The 18,048-nt window shown below is 39.0% G+C and overlaps 1 protein-coding gene across 10 annotated transcripts in view; it reads right to left on the bottom strand.

The window, feature by feature from the left end:
- CDC42BPB (CDC42 binding protein kinase beta) overlaps nt 1–18,048 on the bottom strand; it is a 91,626-nt gene that overhangs the window by 62,789 nt on the left and 10,789 nt on the right. The gene's annotated exons all lie outside the window — the stretch shown is intronic.

Below are 18,048 nucleotides of genomic sequence, written 5' to 3'. Positions count from 1 at the left end.
TCAGATCAGACTTCCGTCTTACCTCACCTCAAATTATGATTAAGCTAATGAGTTATCAGCCAAACAGAATTCCTACAAGAGGGGTCACTGCCTTGACAATGTGTTTCCAATAAACCAAACCTTACAGACACAGAGAAGATACAGCCATCTGAACTGCAGATTACACACTTTAGTATCGTTTAAGCAAGAAAGCCTGAAAACCTCTCAGCAAAAATTAACATAATAGCTAACAAAATGAAGAAATAGCTGTACCAAAGATTATCCATACTGATTCTTTGTACTTGAGAGGTGCTACTGAAGAGGTTTCCTCCACAAATAATACCCTTTTCACTGGCTGTTTCTTGTCTGAAGTATAAAACTTCAGAACAAGACTCTACTAAATTTTCTGCTAGATTTCCCCTTCAGCTGGGCAGAAATGCCTACCATGGTCTCTCACACCACTGGACCATTTAAGCTATCATCTCAATCCCCAAAATATTGTTTAAGAAACTTTCCCAGCAACACCAACTCAAACCAGTTCCAGACCCATACCAAATCATTCAGAAACATACAAAAGTAAATACCACTGGCTGATGGCTGTGATATTTTGCAAGATTCTCTTGCCTCCTTCGTTTTGAATGAAATCAGGACAGACTGAGAGAATGCAGCTACAGGTAAGAAATAAATGTGAAAGTTCCATTATCAAGTTATGGATGGCTACTACAGAATGCAGGTCATTAGACTAATTTTGCAGAACATCAGCTTCACAGGTTGAGGAAATGAAATCCAGGAATTTTACTTCTGGGGGATACTAATCCATTTTTTTTGTTTGTGATTGTTTGGGTTTGGGTTTTTGTTTTTAGAAGAACTAATTTTAGCAATAATTCTACCCAGTAAACAGAATATGAAAACAATTGATACAAGTATTTCTTAAAAGAACTGCTGCTACAAATTGATCACAAGCAACTTTCAAATCCAGAAGACATAAATCTATATATGCTGAAGTTGTCTTGTACACTTAAGAAAATGATCTTATTTTATTTTGTCAACTGGTGCCAAAACCAGGAGTTTTCCTTGCTTTGAAGTGTACCAAACTTCAGCTCACCAAAAGCAGGATTCAGTTTACAAATACATTGCTGTATTAAAACAACTAAATTCAATTAGTTTTGTATTTTAGAAGATAATAAATATTATATATGAAGCAGATCACATACCAAAATTTGAGTAAACTGAAGAAACAGCTTTTGCAGAGAAGGGCATTAATGCTATCTTTCTAAGAACTGTAGCCTTCAAAAAGGAAGGTGTGGCTTAGAGGAGTGGATGCTGAGACGGATCAAGACCTGGGGCTGTTTAGTCTGGAGAAGAGAAGGCTGAGAGGGACCTTAACAATGTCTATAAATATCTGAAGGGTGACTGTTAGCAGGATGAAGCCAGTCTCTTTTCAGTGATTCCCAGTGATAGGATGAGGGGTAATGGATGTAAACTCAATCACAGGAAATTCCATCTCAACATGAGAAAGAACTTTTTAAATGTGAGGGTGACAGAGCAATGAACCAGGCAGCCCAGAGAGGTTGCCCTAGATCTTCTCTGGAGATCATCAAAACCCACATGGACACAGTGTTTGCGCCTGCCCTAAGTGGTCCTGCTTTGCAGCAGGGGTGGACCCGAAGATCTCTGGAAGTCCCTTCCAACCCCTAGCATTCTATTACTCTGATTAGCAGACCTTACTCTTTCTACTACTATTTCAATTTGAAAAAAAACCTGTGGGAGTCCTAGGCTGGCCCAGCCTTTTCCATCTCAGTTGGTCAGATGAATTACTACATATTAAAGTGAATTAATTTAATACACGTAAATGAAAAAATTATTGCCTCACAAAAAGAAGTTACTATTTTCACAAACTATCTGTGCACTTCACTAATATCAGCTTTTAGTAGTTAGCAGATTTTCACACTGCAATTTCAGTGGTCTGTCTCCGGGTAAGCTAGGAACCACACATGAATACTTAAATGTACAAAATTTTCTTTAATTGGATAGAACTTCCCCTGAAATGCAAAAATTCAACTCTTGACTGGGATTCCTTAAAAGTAAATAACATTAAAAAATAAACCCTAGTATCCATAGAATCTTGTCATCACAGAGATTAAAACACAGGTTACACAGCAGATAAGAGCTCAGAGTTAGCAACACGCCAGCAACTCATTTAAGCTGGTATTTAATTTGTTGCCATTTTGGAGTAGAGCCCTGTTTACACTAGGATTTAACTTGCTGTTTTCAAGTACTGGACTGTATAATTTTTCACCTCTTAGCAAGTTAAATCAAAAAATATTTCCAATTTGCTTTACTGTTTCGTCCCAGAAGGCTGCTGTTCCTCAACCCTCTAGTAGATATAGTACCACGAACAGAAGTGGCAAAATTAAGTGAGCAGCCAAAAAGAATCAGAGAGCTGTGCTCATTGTGCTTTTCAGAAAGATGACAAGTTATACATGGACCAGTATATAACTTGTAAAAAGCTCCAGCTTCTCCTTTTACATATCATTGTTTTATAAACAGGCAACTCAAAGCAAACTTCTCTTATATATATTGGAATGAATAATTACACTTTACCGATTAGTTTTGATCCTAATATTAAAAGCAGGATCTATGATTTGGAGTTGATTTAATACTTAATGAAAGTATTTCATCCTGGCAAACAGAAGTATTAGCTGTACTGGGGGCTTTGTTGGCAGTGATTACTGAATTTTGTTATGTATACTGTTGTCAGGGTAACATCAGCTGAGAGTAATTGCATGAGTTTGTTTATTCATGACTGTGAGGCTGTAATCAGAATTTGGAATAGGCGTTCTATGTGCAGTATATTTGTATGCATCACCACCTTTTCTCTCAGAACTGATTTTGAATTATTGCACTTAGACTGGTTTGAAAGAAGAATGCCTTCCATAACACTACACACACAAAAAAACCCAAACCAAAACAAAGCAAAAAACCCCCAACAACAAACCACCACCACCACACAACAAGAAGCTAATTTTAAGGAGCCCAGATACAAAGGCTCTGTTTTGATCAATATTCATAATGGGAAATTAAATGCCAGCATTTGTTCCTTCAACAAAAACCTGTGTATATATGAAAGACATAATTCTCCCTCTACAAACAACTTCTGTTCTGCTCATATTCTCCTCTGTTACTGATAAATGGGACTAGGATATTTAGTTTGCACAAAATGAAAACAAATTTGAAAACATAGTTTGGTGCGCAGCCATAGATAAATAGGTTTGTGAGCTGGTGCATCTCTATTACAGTCAATTTGTATGATGTCACCTGATAAAAGATATTTGGAGACTGTTTCAGAACAACTGAAAGCTGCGGGAAATGCAGTGGAGATGATCTGACACGGCAGACTGGGCACTCTGCACTGCTACCCCAGGAGTGGGTGTACGCCAGCCTCTTTCAAGGTCAGAAGCATGTGTCAAATTTCCTCTCATTTCCAAAAGCAGTTCAGGGAAGGATGGTAGTATTGTCAACATCACCCTCAGAAAATAATAGGGAAACATTTCCCAAGCTAGAATGTGGTTTAAAATGAGAAGTGTTGAGATACAAAATTTTGTGGATTCAGATTCTGAGTCATTCAAAATGCATCAATAATTTACTATGCTGAAGCTGGGAAAGTTAGCACCTTTACATTACAGTGGACAAAAGACCACCCACCAGGTTTATAGTAACTACTGCTTCACTGGTGGAGTTACTCAATAGCTCTAATTTGAGGACTCCTGTGTATTTTGTTAAGGCAGTGCAAGCGTCCAGAAATTCAGTCACAAAAATCACTGAGTCAAAGCTGCCAAATGTTCAAGAACATCTGATGTTTTGTGTCATTGGCAGCTTCAAGTTTTAAATAAATGTGGCAACTGCAAGCAAATAATACACAGACTTGCAGGTCTCTTTCAACAATTCAGGCTGAATGGCACCTCAGGAGGTCTCCAGTCCAACCAATCACAGTCAATATTAATTTCAGATCAGGTTACTCTATAGAGTTTTTCCTTGGCAGGATTCAAAAACTTACAAGGATGTAGACTCCATGGCCTCTCTGGACAAGCTATTCACAGACTAGACTGCCTTGCATGTGATCAGTTTGGAAATGCTCTTGTAAGTGATCTGGAGTTTAATTCACTACCTAGCACAATAATAACATTAAGGTAAATATATCCCAAAAGGTATGTCCAACATACCTCTGCATGGTCATACAGAAATTCATCTGTCACCATGCTCCCTTTATCTACTCAACCCCATTACAAAATATTGTGGTAGGAAACTATGTGAATTGCAAAATACTAAATGTCAGGGAAACAAGAAAATGGCGCAGGTAATTGTCTGTGGAGCCACATGGTGGATCCAGTATTTTATTTATTTTCTTTGGGGGAAGAACATGAAAGAGCACCAAGTTTTACCATTTCCCTCAACCAACCCTTTCAACTTACATTCTAGAAATCAAGTAACTTGTTTGTCCTTTGTGCACCCTTTTCAAAGAAGCAGCATTCCTGTGATATTGCTACTGAAACAGTAGGCTGACAGGTTTAACAAGTTAGTGCTTGTATACATGTCTTGGGAGATACCCACACCCAGGTAGCCCCAACCTGCTTGCAAGTGTGATAAATACCCACATTCAAGTTTTAAAGAAGTAAAATCCTCTTGCTACCCAATTGTGAAATTTCCCCTGTATTTTAGAAATGTAGTTTGGTTAATTCTTCCATCCTTTGCTGACTCTGGTCTTAATTTTTCCAATTATAGATCCTTTTCCTGTGCTGGCCCCATTTCCTCTTTCTCTCCACCCTGTGAATACTTTTTTTTTTTCAGTCTGGTTTCCTAAGGAAATAAGGTATGAGTGATCAGACAGTTTGGCAACCTGCATCCATTCCTCCCATTTAGTACCTTTTGATCCCAGTAAAGGCATTCAATATCCCCCTTACAAATTTCACTGCAGTTGTCCAAGGACACCAACTTCTAGAAAAGTAAAGCCTGTCAGTAAATAGAAAAGACACCTGCAGTATCAACTCCACTAAGGGAAAGGCTGCAGCAGGAATAGAGCAACCACCTGCTTAGCTGGGCAACCAACACACACTAAGTTCCAAAGAAGACACACATTGCTGTCCCTAGTCACAAAGGAGAGAAATACCAACACAAAACAGAGAAGAAAAGAAGCATACAGCAGAAAAAGGAAGGTAATATGGAGGGAAGGGCAGAGCATAGTAAAGGGGGCAATTCTTCATTCTATGGGAAGCTGCACTACCAAAGTGCTGATGCTTACAAGCAGAAGACGACACACTGTTCTCTGACACATTTTCTGATGCGCCTTTGACTTCCGCCAGGCCCTCTCTCCTGTTTTTGTAACACCCATTCACACAATTCACTTACTCTGCTTCTTGCTCAATGATCTAATTCTTCATCATTCATCAACATGCATTAGACACAAAATTCAGTGATGCAAGACTTTGGTTATCATTACAATGACGTAAGCCCCACTGGATTAAAAAAAAAATAAAAATCTCAGAAGCACAACCTGGTTACCTCTTGCCAAAGTGCTTAGACCCTTGGAGAACAGCCTCTTGACAGGGTACGCTGCTTTGTATACTTTCAGAGTCTTTTTTATCCCCCTCAAGGAAGGCCATCTGGTTCCATAGTGCCTGGTTAATCAGCACTTCCTAGTTTAAAGATGTTCTCTTCCAAAAGTATTTATCAGAAGTGAAATACTGGTAGAAACATACACTAACACAGTACCAAGAAAGTCTGAATTTCCTTGAGGCCAACTGCCAGCATTTTTTTCAAGTCAGTAAGTGCCAACTATTATTACATCTTTTATTGTGATACTGACTCTGGTATAGAAACATTTTTAAACACCTCCAACTTTTCTGAAAAAAAACCAAAACAGCACACAAGCATATCCATTTGCAGTCATGATTATGGATTTTGCTTCATTTTGTGAAAGGCTTTAAAAATGTAAAACAGAGTGCCTGGCCACTTTCAATCGGATACCTTGCTGGTATTCAACAGAACTATGAGTTCTGATGAGATCTGGGCTAAGTAATTACATGCAAAATCCTCAAAGGTTTGAAAGGACAAAACCACCATTACTTTTAGGCATTAATGAAGACTCTGTGCTCATAGCTTCTGCGCTGTGTTCCACCAGCAGCTTTAACAGTTACAGAACTAATCCTAACATTTGGAATTTGTATACTAGTTCGTGATAACATCATGAAAAATCTGTCACCATGCTAAAGGGTAATGGTGTTGGGAAATGTTTTGAAGAATAATGTTCTGGTGTTGGTCCTATTAGCATTGATAAATTTGCCAGAAGAACAAGGCATTTACCTTGAAATGCCATCTGTTTTCACTACTCTGTGTGGCAAGCCCCAAAAGAAAGAACCACATAGCAATATACTACCATTTGCCAGCTCATTGATGAATGTTACCACAAACACTTAATAGTTGGCTATCTGCCTGACTTGCCCATTCATTGGTTTTCATGCTTACAAAGAAAGGACACCAAAGAGAATACTCAAGAACGTGCAGATGGTTGAGTAGCCCAAATGATCAAATGTGTTGTCAATTTAACTCCAGTCAAACCCACTATAATTCTCTTTAAGAACTAGACAGGAAAAGCTCTATAGTGAGAGGAAGTAAGTGTTGGCTTACCTATGCAAGAAGCAACTAATTTATACATAAAACCAGCAGCTGACCACAGAAAAATGATGGTCTGGTGAAATAAAAACCACGTCAGCCAAGTAATGGCACGTGCTAATGCTATGATGGATGCAAGTACAAAGGAGAGGAAGCTCATACCCAACACCTAACAGAGAATGCTCACTGCTCAATTTCTCATTTTCATGTTGCATTACTGTCATCCACAGTTTGGGAAAGTACAACTTGGTCTCTAGAACCAACTCAGAGGCTTGGTTGTTTTTTTTAAATACTGAATTTGACCATAGAAGATGGAACTGTTAGTAATAAGACTGAAAAAAATCCCTTGTCTGTGAACAGCATTTAGCTTGGGAACCCAGAAGTGACTTACAAACCAACCAAGCTTGGTGCAGCCTCTTAATAAGTAACATTTATGACACAGCTATTGGGACAGACTTTTTTAAAAAGCATGATGACACATTCTGAACTAGAAAATCTGCACTTTATGACTACTTAGCAGGGTATTAAAAAAACCCTACCAACCACTCAGCAGGCTTAAGTTTCAGCCAATTCTCACAAAAGAATTAAGAAACCTCCTAGATAAAATGTTTCTGACTGCAGTTTGTAGTCCAGCTTTTCACACCTCTTTGCAACCTGTCACATTTCTTTGTGAGATAGAAAGTTGCCATGTCTTTTAGCCTTCCCCAGAGTCCCCAGCTCTTTTAGCAAACTAAACACCAGCCATGGATTCCATGGTGGTCTATCAGCCTTTTCAGCCTTGAAGACTTCACCGATTAACCTACTGAGCAAGAGCCCAATGATGTCTGCAAATTGTCACTTTCTGAGGAGACTGAAATACCAGATCTTACTTCTGAGTTTTGTAAGGTTTCCAAAGGTAGTACTTTTCTTTCTCTTAAGCCTTGTGTGAAAGTGGGGGAAGCAAAGAATATATTACTATTCGATGATACAGAAGCTTTTTATGTCCTGAAATAACTGTTGATATCCAATCCCTTCTTATGCTTCATCTTCAATCCTTTTATTTTCTTTAAGGTGATGATACCCAGCCCAAAAGATACAGGCTCTTTGAATTACAGATTTTCCTTGGGACTGTCTGACATCCCAGACATCTGAGACAACTGAATGGGGAGCTACAGGACCACTTTAATTGAGAAAATTCATTCTGTTGCTGAAAGAGTTCCTCCATGTTCCTTCCCACAATGATCCACCACTCTATTGTCTGAGACATCATTAGCATTCACATGGTGTATCAAACCAGTAAACACTTCCAGGCAAAAGCTAACTTGTCTAACCCATCCACTCACACTGGACCACTCACCCAATGTGACTCGCATGCAGCTGTGACCTTGGAGGCACACAGCAGGACAAGGCTGAAGAAGGGCAAAAGGGCCTTTTTGGAATTGATGTGAACCTGCCTCAGGCTGCAGCAAGCATGGAAATGCTATGTAAGAGTCTGTTTATAGCCAATCTACAGCACATTAGGACAGGATCTTTCAAGATACATGCCAAAGCACTGTATGGAATGGATAGCACCAAACACCACAGAATATAACCTCTGTTTCATGTGGACTTATTTGTACCCGAACTTTTCTGTACTCCAGGACCACATTTTGCAGGTATTGGAGAGGCCATTTAAACCACTGCAAATGGCAATCACATTGAAGTTATCAGTAATGTAAAAGTTGTTTCAGGCCTCTACATGAATCATTAGTTCCAAACATCAACATTTCAATGATTTCTTTCATGCATAACATAATTGTAAAGATTGCTAAAATCCACTTATTTTGCTGCATGAAAAAGCAGAGTTAGTATCTCTTTTGTAGAACAGTTTGAGAATTATGACTGCTCATAAACTCTTTTGATATACATACTTAGTTTTCAGATAGCTTCAAACTAAAGAAAATCTCGAATTTTAATTTGCCCAAATTTCAATAGCAACATAAGAATGAATCTAAATTTCAGACACAGCATCTCTTGTTATTAAGAAATAAACCAATTCCAATCTGATGGCTACAGTGCTGACATAAGCTTACATACACTTCAGTTAATTAAGAAGCCACTAGTCACATAATCAGTGTATGAGCAAAGTTTTAGTTTTCTGACTGCAAAACTTAGTAAAACAAGCAGCATAATGGTTTCATCAATTATTTGCAGTAAGCACATACCTTGTTTTCTCCAGATACATGCAAGAGGTTCTCTCAAGTTACATACATTATGCCACAGAACAATTGACCATTCACACTTTATATTGGTGCTGTATTTACCCCATATGCTACCCCCTTTACCGTAAAGATTAGAGGTTTCTAATAATAAGCACTTCCTAACAAAGCACCCTAACACAAATGCACTTACAATGACAGGAAAGAAATTCACCTTATGAGGTACCCCTTTTCTCAGCTTATAGTTTTAGAGTGAAATAAAGCAGCTCAGTGACACAACTGAAGTAGATCACTGGGACTAGAGAGGCAGTTTCAGGGCTCTGCTCTCTTCCTTGTATGAACTGTGACCAATTCAGCTGGTCTCACCACACCGACACGATTCTGTTCACTAAACCAGCAGAAAGCCAGCCTACAACAAATAATCCAACTACCATCCTGTAGTTTAACAAACTGAATCATCATTATTGAAGGGTCAGGAGAGACTGCTATACTACAGGGGTAAAGGACCACAGCTCTTTCTCAGAGACCATCATCTTAAATAGCCCAGACCAAAGTGAGATGAACTGCCCATGCAAAGGGCCTTCTCAGCAGTCTAATTGCTGCAGAGGTGAACTTCCTTGGTGCTAACACCCAGGCAGCTGCATGGAAAGTAGGAGGAACAGAGTCAAATGGCCATCACCTTTTTGCTAATACTTTATTTCTTAGCCAAATCAAAACCATTAACTAAGAAATACTAGACTTACAGGAAGGGGCATTAGATCAGCTTACAGTGCTGAACTGCACTTGATTTTTAAAATTTTTTGGATGGCTCAAGGCTGCAACACTATGCATATAAATACCTGAGCTGTTTTATAATTTCAAGAGTTGAGACAGCAACAGCTACTCTAAGCACACGCGTGGCACATCTTTCTCTTCACTTCCTTTTAAATGGCAGCAGGCAGGAGGACATTTTTTCGGACATTACTCACCCTGTTTCAGAACTTCCCTGGAGCTCCAGATCTAATTAAAAGGTCAATGAAAGTCAGATTTTTGCCGCAGGAAAAGGCCACAAAGACATGTGACAAGCAATTAATGTAACTAGGCACTAGACTATTTGGAGTAGCTCAGAAGTTACTCAGAAGCAGAGAAGGATGAGATTGTTTTTAAATCTACAGTGAATACAATAAAGTCCCATGCTATAGGGGAAAGCTCAGAATGGCTTTTTTTATTATTATAAATACTTTCACTTCATCAGCTCCCTCTCTAGACAGGAACTCTAAAGCCAAAGCCATTCTGCCTTGCTCTGCTTCTTCTCATGCCCCTGATTGGGAGTGGTAAAGAAGAACATAGCAGAATTTTTATAGCAGCACTGAGTCAAAGTACTAAAAGTCACTACAAACATAACAAGAGCAAGCTGGGTATCAGGAGCATGGTCAGCCATTCTGTAACAGAAAAATCCCTGGGTTTGGGGAGTATTTAGAAGGCAAGTGCAGAGGACAGAATGCTTCCTGCTACTTACTTGCTCATAAAGCATATGAAGAGAGTAGAAAGGCAGAGAAATTATTCTCTTGGCCTTTCAAAATATGACAAAAACTTTACCCAGCTAAGGAACATGCTTCTCATTTCACCAAGCAACTTTTCCTTAATGTCTGACACCAACTCAAGCATGTGTCAAAATTTGTCTTTGTCTATCCCCTGATAGACAAAGGGGGGGGAGGGTATGGGGGAAGCAGAGAAGTGTTGAGGGGTTGGAAATCTGGAAATTTATGAGGATATCCTTAAAACTGCCCTTAGATGTAGATGTCAAAGCGTGTGATACATGGATCAGTATTAGTACAAATTATTGTTATTTTTAAAGTCCTCAGGATGTTGTGCTACCTTTCAGAAATTCTTAAATGCAGCTTCTAGATCATGATTTTAGACATCAAGCTCTCAACAAACTACCAAGCCCACATGACCCACTGAACAATGGACATGCTTTAGGGCATTCCCAAACCTCTGGAAGCTTATATCCTCCACAATACCATTCCAAAGCTGTATATTCCTTCCATCACTGCCCATCTCAGCATGATCTGCAGCAGCTCAATCTCCCTGTGTTCTAGCTTCTCCCTCTTCCTTGCATTTACTTAAAATCAGCAGGAAATAAAAGTCTGCTTGTTGTCCTTAGATACCAAAGTTACTGCTGTGGAAATATGAAACACATTTCAATTATTACACTCACAGTTGTAAATACCATCACAATGGTATTTACATACACCACACCTCTACATCTCAGTTCCTAGCTTTTCAAAGCAGATATATCAAATGAGGATCATCTCAAGTTATTCTATCAGATGCAGTATCTGATATAACATTCTGCTTTTTATTTTTTCAAATACAACTTCTCCATTTTGTACACACCTTTTCACTTGAAGAGCATCCACATGCCATCTTTCTTTAATAAACACTACATCCATGATACCTTTGCCTTAAGATTTATTTCCACATTTAAGCAGAGAATTATTTTTGCTTCATCTGTGCAGGTTTGTTGATTTGAAAACAGAAAACCAAGTATCAGGACATTCAGAACAAGCTTGTAGTAGGCTGGCAATCTCTCATCTTCATCTCTACCTCATGCTCTGTTCTGCTGGCTTACAACCTTTTCCTTTACTTATACTTGAAAATAACAACTGAACATTTGAATGCAACAACAAGGTAAGATCTGCATGCTAGCTGGAAAACCCCACCAATGCAGATTCGCTTTTACAACTTTTCATTTCCAAAGCAGGAGCCAGTGGAGATGCATTAGCTCCTTCCAGAAATCTTTTCACATAGTACAGGTTCTCTGAAGAGACCACAGGTAGGAGGACAAGGAATTTCTGCTCAAACTTCAAGCTGCTGCAATGTAACTGCAAACTACATAGACATTGACAAAATCATGTACACAGAGAAAAGCCAGATGATTGCTCTTCTACTTCCTTACACATCGTTTTAGCTATGCCCCATTCCCTCCTCTTCTTCTGCACAGAATTCAGTATTTTCCCTTACTAAATTATCTCCAGCATCATCTAGGTAAACCTTGTCTACTTTGCCCATTCAGTGATTGTTTTGTATGTATTTTCCACTTGCACTGCCTCACTTTAAAAATCCATTCAGTTCCAAATCTCAGTCTTTTATAGGCTGTCAAACTGTTCATCAGTGACAATAGCAGTTCAGATATGCTACTTCCATTTTTGATCTTAGTATTCTGGAGCTGAAGCAATTTAATCCTTTTGTTCCACAAACTTGTTTGGAAGTTCTTAACATCTCAAAGAGGTGTGATCTTTAAATAGTTCTCCCTTCCTTTTTCACCTTTTAGTATTGTCAATATTTATAGTGCTTACATCGGGGGGATTTTTGGTTTTGTTTTTTTACCTACATGAAAAAGATGCTCATGACTGCTTGTTTAGTAACACACATTCCATCTTTGGGTTGCCATTGTGCATCCAGCAAGGACATGAGTATTACCCAAAAATGTTTTTAATCTCTTAGTAGTTTCATGGCTTTTAAAGTAACATGCAAGCCTCAGTCTGGCTCTTACGGGCAGGTACACAACACAAGCCTGTGACAATTGTCTCCAGGACAGAGATAACACACTGAACGTGCTTAAAAAACTTGGATTTTTGCAGTTCAGATGTTCTATAGAAGTGTTCCAGTCTTGAACATCATCCTTCTGGCAACCATTCTAATGCTTATACCCTAATAGCCATCAAATTTATCATCATTTCTTGAAACTTAACTCTTGTTTCCCAGGTAATTTGAATTTTGAAACTAAGTTTGTAGCAGCATCATTAAAACACCCCAAGCCATCTAGATACAAAAAAAAACTTTAAAAAGATGTATCAGGAACAGCTATGGGTTGAACTACTCCACTTTATTATTTGCATGCGCAACATGTGTTGCTTCATCACTGTTTCCACTACAGCACCCTGACTGCACCAGTAGTTACTCTTACATAGGAATAAAAATATACCTAATTATTTTAAGAAATTTTACAAAAGCTGAGTAGTTTATGCAGTTGCTGGCCAAAGGTCACCCCAGACTGACTGTTCAGTCAGGATGATCAGAGGGCTGGAGCACCTCTCCTATGAGGACAGACTGAAAGAGTTGGGGCTGTTCAGTCTGGAGAAGAGAAGGCTCCGAGGTGACCTAATTGTGGCCTTCCAGTATCTGAAGGGGGCCTACAAAAAGGCTGGGGAGGGACTTCTCAGGATATCAGATAGTGATAGGACTAGGGGGAATGGAATGAAGCTGGAGGTGGGGAGATTCAGGCTGGACATGAGGAGGAAGTTCTTCACTGTGAGTGGTGAAGCCCTTGAATGGGTTGTCCAGGGAGGTGGTTGAGGTCCCATTCCTGGAGGTGTTTAAGACCAGGCTGGATGAGGCTCTGGCCAGCCTGATCTAGTGTGGGATGTCCCTGCCCATGGCAGGGAGGTTGAAACTTGATGATCCTTGTGGTCCCTTCCAACCCTGACTGATTCTATGGTTCAGTTGTATTTTAAAGAAAGGAAACAAGTCAGAAGTTTCTACAGTTGTATTATCTGACATCAAAATTTAAGTTGTCCTTTTCTGAAGAAACACTCTCAGAAAGACGTTTTTGAAGGACCATGTCTATTTGGAATCTCATCTTTCTTACACAAACATACTTCAATACATCAAAACCTGCAAAAGTCTAGTTAAGAATCCATTGTCACATATGAAAAATATTTCCTTGAGTATCATCAGTTCTACCTCTCTCCTTCAATATCTTATTTAACAGACATTTTAGTACCTAACCTCAACTTAAAGTTTTCCTTAAAGTACAGCCTATCACTTCTGGAAGTACCAGGTAAAGATGCCTAGTCTGCCCACTCTTTACAAGATATTAATCAGTATTTAGGACTAAGTGTTGCTTTTCCAGTCCTTTCTAAGACATGTACCTGCTTATTTTTTTATTCCAATACTTCAAGAATTAATTCAAATCCTATGACTCCACGATCTATTTTTGGACAAGTGTTAAAAGATAGCAAGTAGACAGTGTTGATTTCCTCTTCCATGAATTGTTATGGACTGCTACATTTATTTCCTTGCCAATTATTTTACTTTTTTAGAAAAAGACAAAAGTGATAACTAACAGTCTCCACCTAAGTCCCTCAGAAAATGGAGAGGACAGGTTCTTAAGTGTTATATGGAACATGAAGGGGGAGGAAGCAATGAGGGCAAGGAGATTGAGCTAAGAAGTAGGTCTTGCCCATGTTTCTCCCTTGCAGAAAGATAATCCATTATCATTCACCAGCTGTCACCCATTTCAGATCTCCCCATAGAGCTCTGAAGGTGGGACACATTTTCCAGTAAACTCCCTGTATTATTTATTCTGTAGCCATCAAGCAAATAATTGAAGGGCTATTACTACCAACGTGCTCAAATGACATATTACAGCCACTGACGCAAAAGATCATTGCAGCAACATGTAGCACACACTGCTGTTTTAAAGACATTACTGCAAAGTGCCTTCTCCAAACACAAATAGGAAGTAAGAACTAAAACTGGGAAAAATGAAAAAAAAAAAAAGATGAAATTAAGAACATGAGAAGAAGGGGATTGTATTTTCTCAGTAGTTAAAGCAGCAAGACTCAGTCTGTAGAGAAGTTATTGCTTCTCTATCTGCTTTTTCTCCCAAGGTAAGTGCACAGTATGCAGGTATCTCCCAACAGGGAAGCAATATGCTGCAACTAGAACACAGTGCGAACACAACATCCATACATCAATCACAAACACAGTTGAAGGCTCGCTGCCACAGCACCTGAAATAGCTATTTTGAACATGTCTCCAGAAAAATTAACACACATTATGAATTGCTCACACACAGAGTCCTTGCCCCAGAAGGGTAATGGACCATTACATTATGTGCTGTCAATGAATGCCTTCATGATACAGTTGACAGTATATTTCTCTGGCAAAGATGTCTACCTCATAGAGGCATCGAGGAATCATGAGGATTATGAAAAATATAATTTCCCCAGGAATTTGATGAAAGCAATGTACTAAAAAACAAAGATACAAATTCATTGTATGAAAAAAATCAAGTTTCACTTAAGATACCCTGCTAATAATTACAGCATTCTACTAATAAAGGATTATTGGGTTTGCCCTGTTTGTACATTGTTATCCTCATTACTGATAGCACTTCCCATGCTATTTTTATATATATCAATATGATCTTGAAACACTGAATTGGTGATGCATTTTCATTTGCCAAACGCACTAACAACAAGAAAGAATAACAACATTAAAACCACAGTGCAAATCCAACTTCATTTAAGTCACACAAGCTCCCATTTTACAGAGGAACTCAAAACCCAGCAAGTATCTCTTAGATCTTTACAACTAAGAGGAAGATTTGTTTCACTCTGTTGTTAGCAACTGCACAGTCAGACTCATCATAATGTCAGACATAAGGATATTAGGAACCTTACTAGACAGATATCCCTTTGTGATATAAGAACCTATCTAGCAGAACAGCTAAACCTGTATTGTTTGTAAAGGATGATTCAGACTCACAGTCATGCAAGGACTGCGGGCTCTTATGATAACTCCATAGAACAAAGCTTTAAAATACTTCAACTGCTATCAAGGCTAACAACTAGACATAAGAAAACTACACTTGGGAAAAAAGCACTAGACCTAAAACATAGGTTCAAAGCTCTTGAAACTTACTCCATCAACTCTCTTCCAGGAACAAGGAAACTAGTGCTTTTGTTAAATACATGGCAGAACATCATGAACAAAATTTACTTTCCCCTAATTTAAAAGCCTAAAATATGCCAATACTTACATTCAGTTGTGTCAACTATATCTACAATGATAGGATTCTATTTCACATATTTATTTTCATTCTGAGACATATGAAGAACAACTGCTTATCATTAAAGCAGCCATGACGTTGAATGAATTTGCTAACATGGGAATAGAAGAAAGGAAAGAAGTGATAGTGAAACAATAATTTTATGGTTGGAAGGGATCTCTTGACATCAGCTTGATCTTCTACTCAAAGGTGAATATCTGAACTCAGAACACCAAAGTTTGGTAAGGTTGTTCAACTTGTCCAGTTGTCTCTTAGAATGAAGAGACTACCACCTCTCTGAGTGTCTCTTCCAGGGCCTGATCACCCTCAGGAGGAATACTTTTCTTTCCTCTTACACATAGTCAGAACCCTCCTTGTCATAGCCTATATCCATCACCTCTCCTTCTTGGCAGTGCAGCTGAGAAGAATCTGCCTCTGTGTTTCCCCTAACCATGTATCTGGCAATTGAGAATCAGGATCAATATTCCCCTTCTCCATACTCACCAAACCCAGGTTTCTCAAACTTTTCTCACACATTGCATTCTTTAGGCCTCTAGTCACATCAGTGGTTCTCTGCTGGATTCACTTCTGTCTCCCAGGGTTTTTTCTGCACTGAGAAGCCCAGAACTGGACTCAGTACTCCAGAAATTATCTCACAAGTGCTGTAGAGGGTAATTCCCTCAGCCTGCTGGCTACATTCTTGCTCATGCAGTCCAGTACCCAGGTACTCTTCATTTCTACAAGGATGCAGTACTGACTTTTTCAACTGATTATTTATCAGGATCCCTCAATCTCTTTCTGCAATGCTGCTTTCAATTTGGTTACTCCCCAACTTTTACAGCTCCACAGTGAGAGACCTCACACTTGTCATGCTATACTTTATGAGTTTTTACAGGGTGAAGGAAATATAATTCTGGTATGCAAAAGGTGAAGTATAGAATGTCTGCTATCCCCACCCTCAAAATGCACCTGAAAAATTACACTAAAGCTTTACAATGCTTAATACTATCCACAAGAACCAGAAGGTTGTAACTACATTACCTGTAGCTCTAATCAACCTGGACAATTCTGCTCCTGGTGTGAGCCACTCAAATGCACACATATTTTCAACATTGAGGAGAACTGCTACAAATCTCTTTCCAAAGAGCAATAAAAGCTTCTCCATCACTAATTTTTCTTATTTTAAATGAAAAATTCCCCCCGTCCTTTTGTCTTTACAATTCACATCGGACACAGTCAGCTTCAGGATACACAAGGACTTATGGATGTCTAGTCATGGATGCAGACCTCAGTGGGTCTTGCCTGCCTGGGTCAAGCCTGACCAGTATAGCTCTGTTGGTACAGCACTACACCACATCCAGTAAATCCTGCTGGCCCATGGTAACATACACTCAGTGATAACCACAGTTCAGCTGCCTTAATAATCAGTAAATATTTCTAAGGGTAAGATAAAGACAGACTGGGCCTGATGCAGCCTCCAGTTAGGTATTCCCACTCAGTGTTGTCCCATATTATGTTATCTGGAGCACCCGGCCAGCAGAACCACAATTTAAAAACAGCTCTTTGATATTGCCATTATTCCTAACATAAACATTAACTGTCCAGGAAACCAAAGGCTGAACTGACTGGTGATGGAAATCTTCAGTTACATAACAGAATAAGATAACACAATCAAACTTGATGCCTCTGTGCAGTGATACCATGCCACACAACTGAAGTGTTTTGCTACAACTAGTTAAAGCTGATCTGGAAAGAAAATGTTTATGCTTCCCGGTTACACAACAGGCTAACTCATCTGGCAGCTTCTCAGAGTTTAGGAAAAATACCTCATTACCCATAAAAGGCAGAAAAATTAAATATGGCAGACTCCACCCTTCATTCTGCATTCATAACACATCATCTACTGCTTACAAGCTACTAGTTACTCCATTAGGGCCTTTAAATCACTTTCAGCCATCTGTGCATCTAAACATTTTCTTTTCCTAGTGTCCCATAAGAGAAGGAGCTTTTGAATCACAAAAATGTAGTTTCTTTTTTTCAGCTGAGTAACTTGAAAGGGTTGCAGGGCAACAAAACCATCCTAAAGGGAACCACCGATATCAAGTGCACAGTGAGATCTCCTCCTTGCCTTAAAGAATACACAGTGAAAATGTGGACACATATTGCACTCCAATTTCACACATATGCAGTGCAAAAGATCATAGACTAGACAACAGAAAGTCAATGACTTCATTTAAAACTTTCAGTACAGACTTCTTAGTCAGGTATACCTAGGCAGAGGGAAAATTTGCTCCTCTCCTTTAGATCCACAATCCAAGACTAGTCAGCAGCCCACAGAACAAAGCCTCCAGAACATACACACTAGGAATCTTTCTCAACATTAACAAGAGACAAGGAAACCAC

The sequence above is a fragment of the Dryobates pubescens genome, chromosome 5 (assembly GCF_014839835.1).
Source record: "Dryobates pubescens isolate bDryPub1 chromosome 5, bDryPub1.pri, whole genome shotgun sequence".
Lineage (NCBI taxonomy): Eukaryota > Metazoa > Chordata > Aves > Piciformes > Picidae > Dryobates > Dryobates pubescens.
The sequence above is the reverse complement of the archived record's forward strand: the minus strand, read 5'-3'. Positions and strand labels throughout refer to the sequence as shown.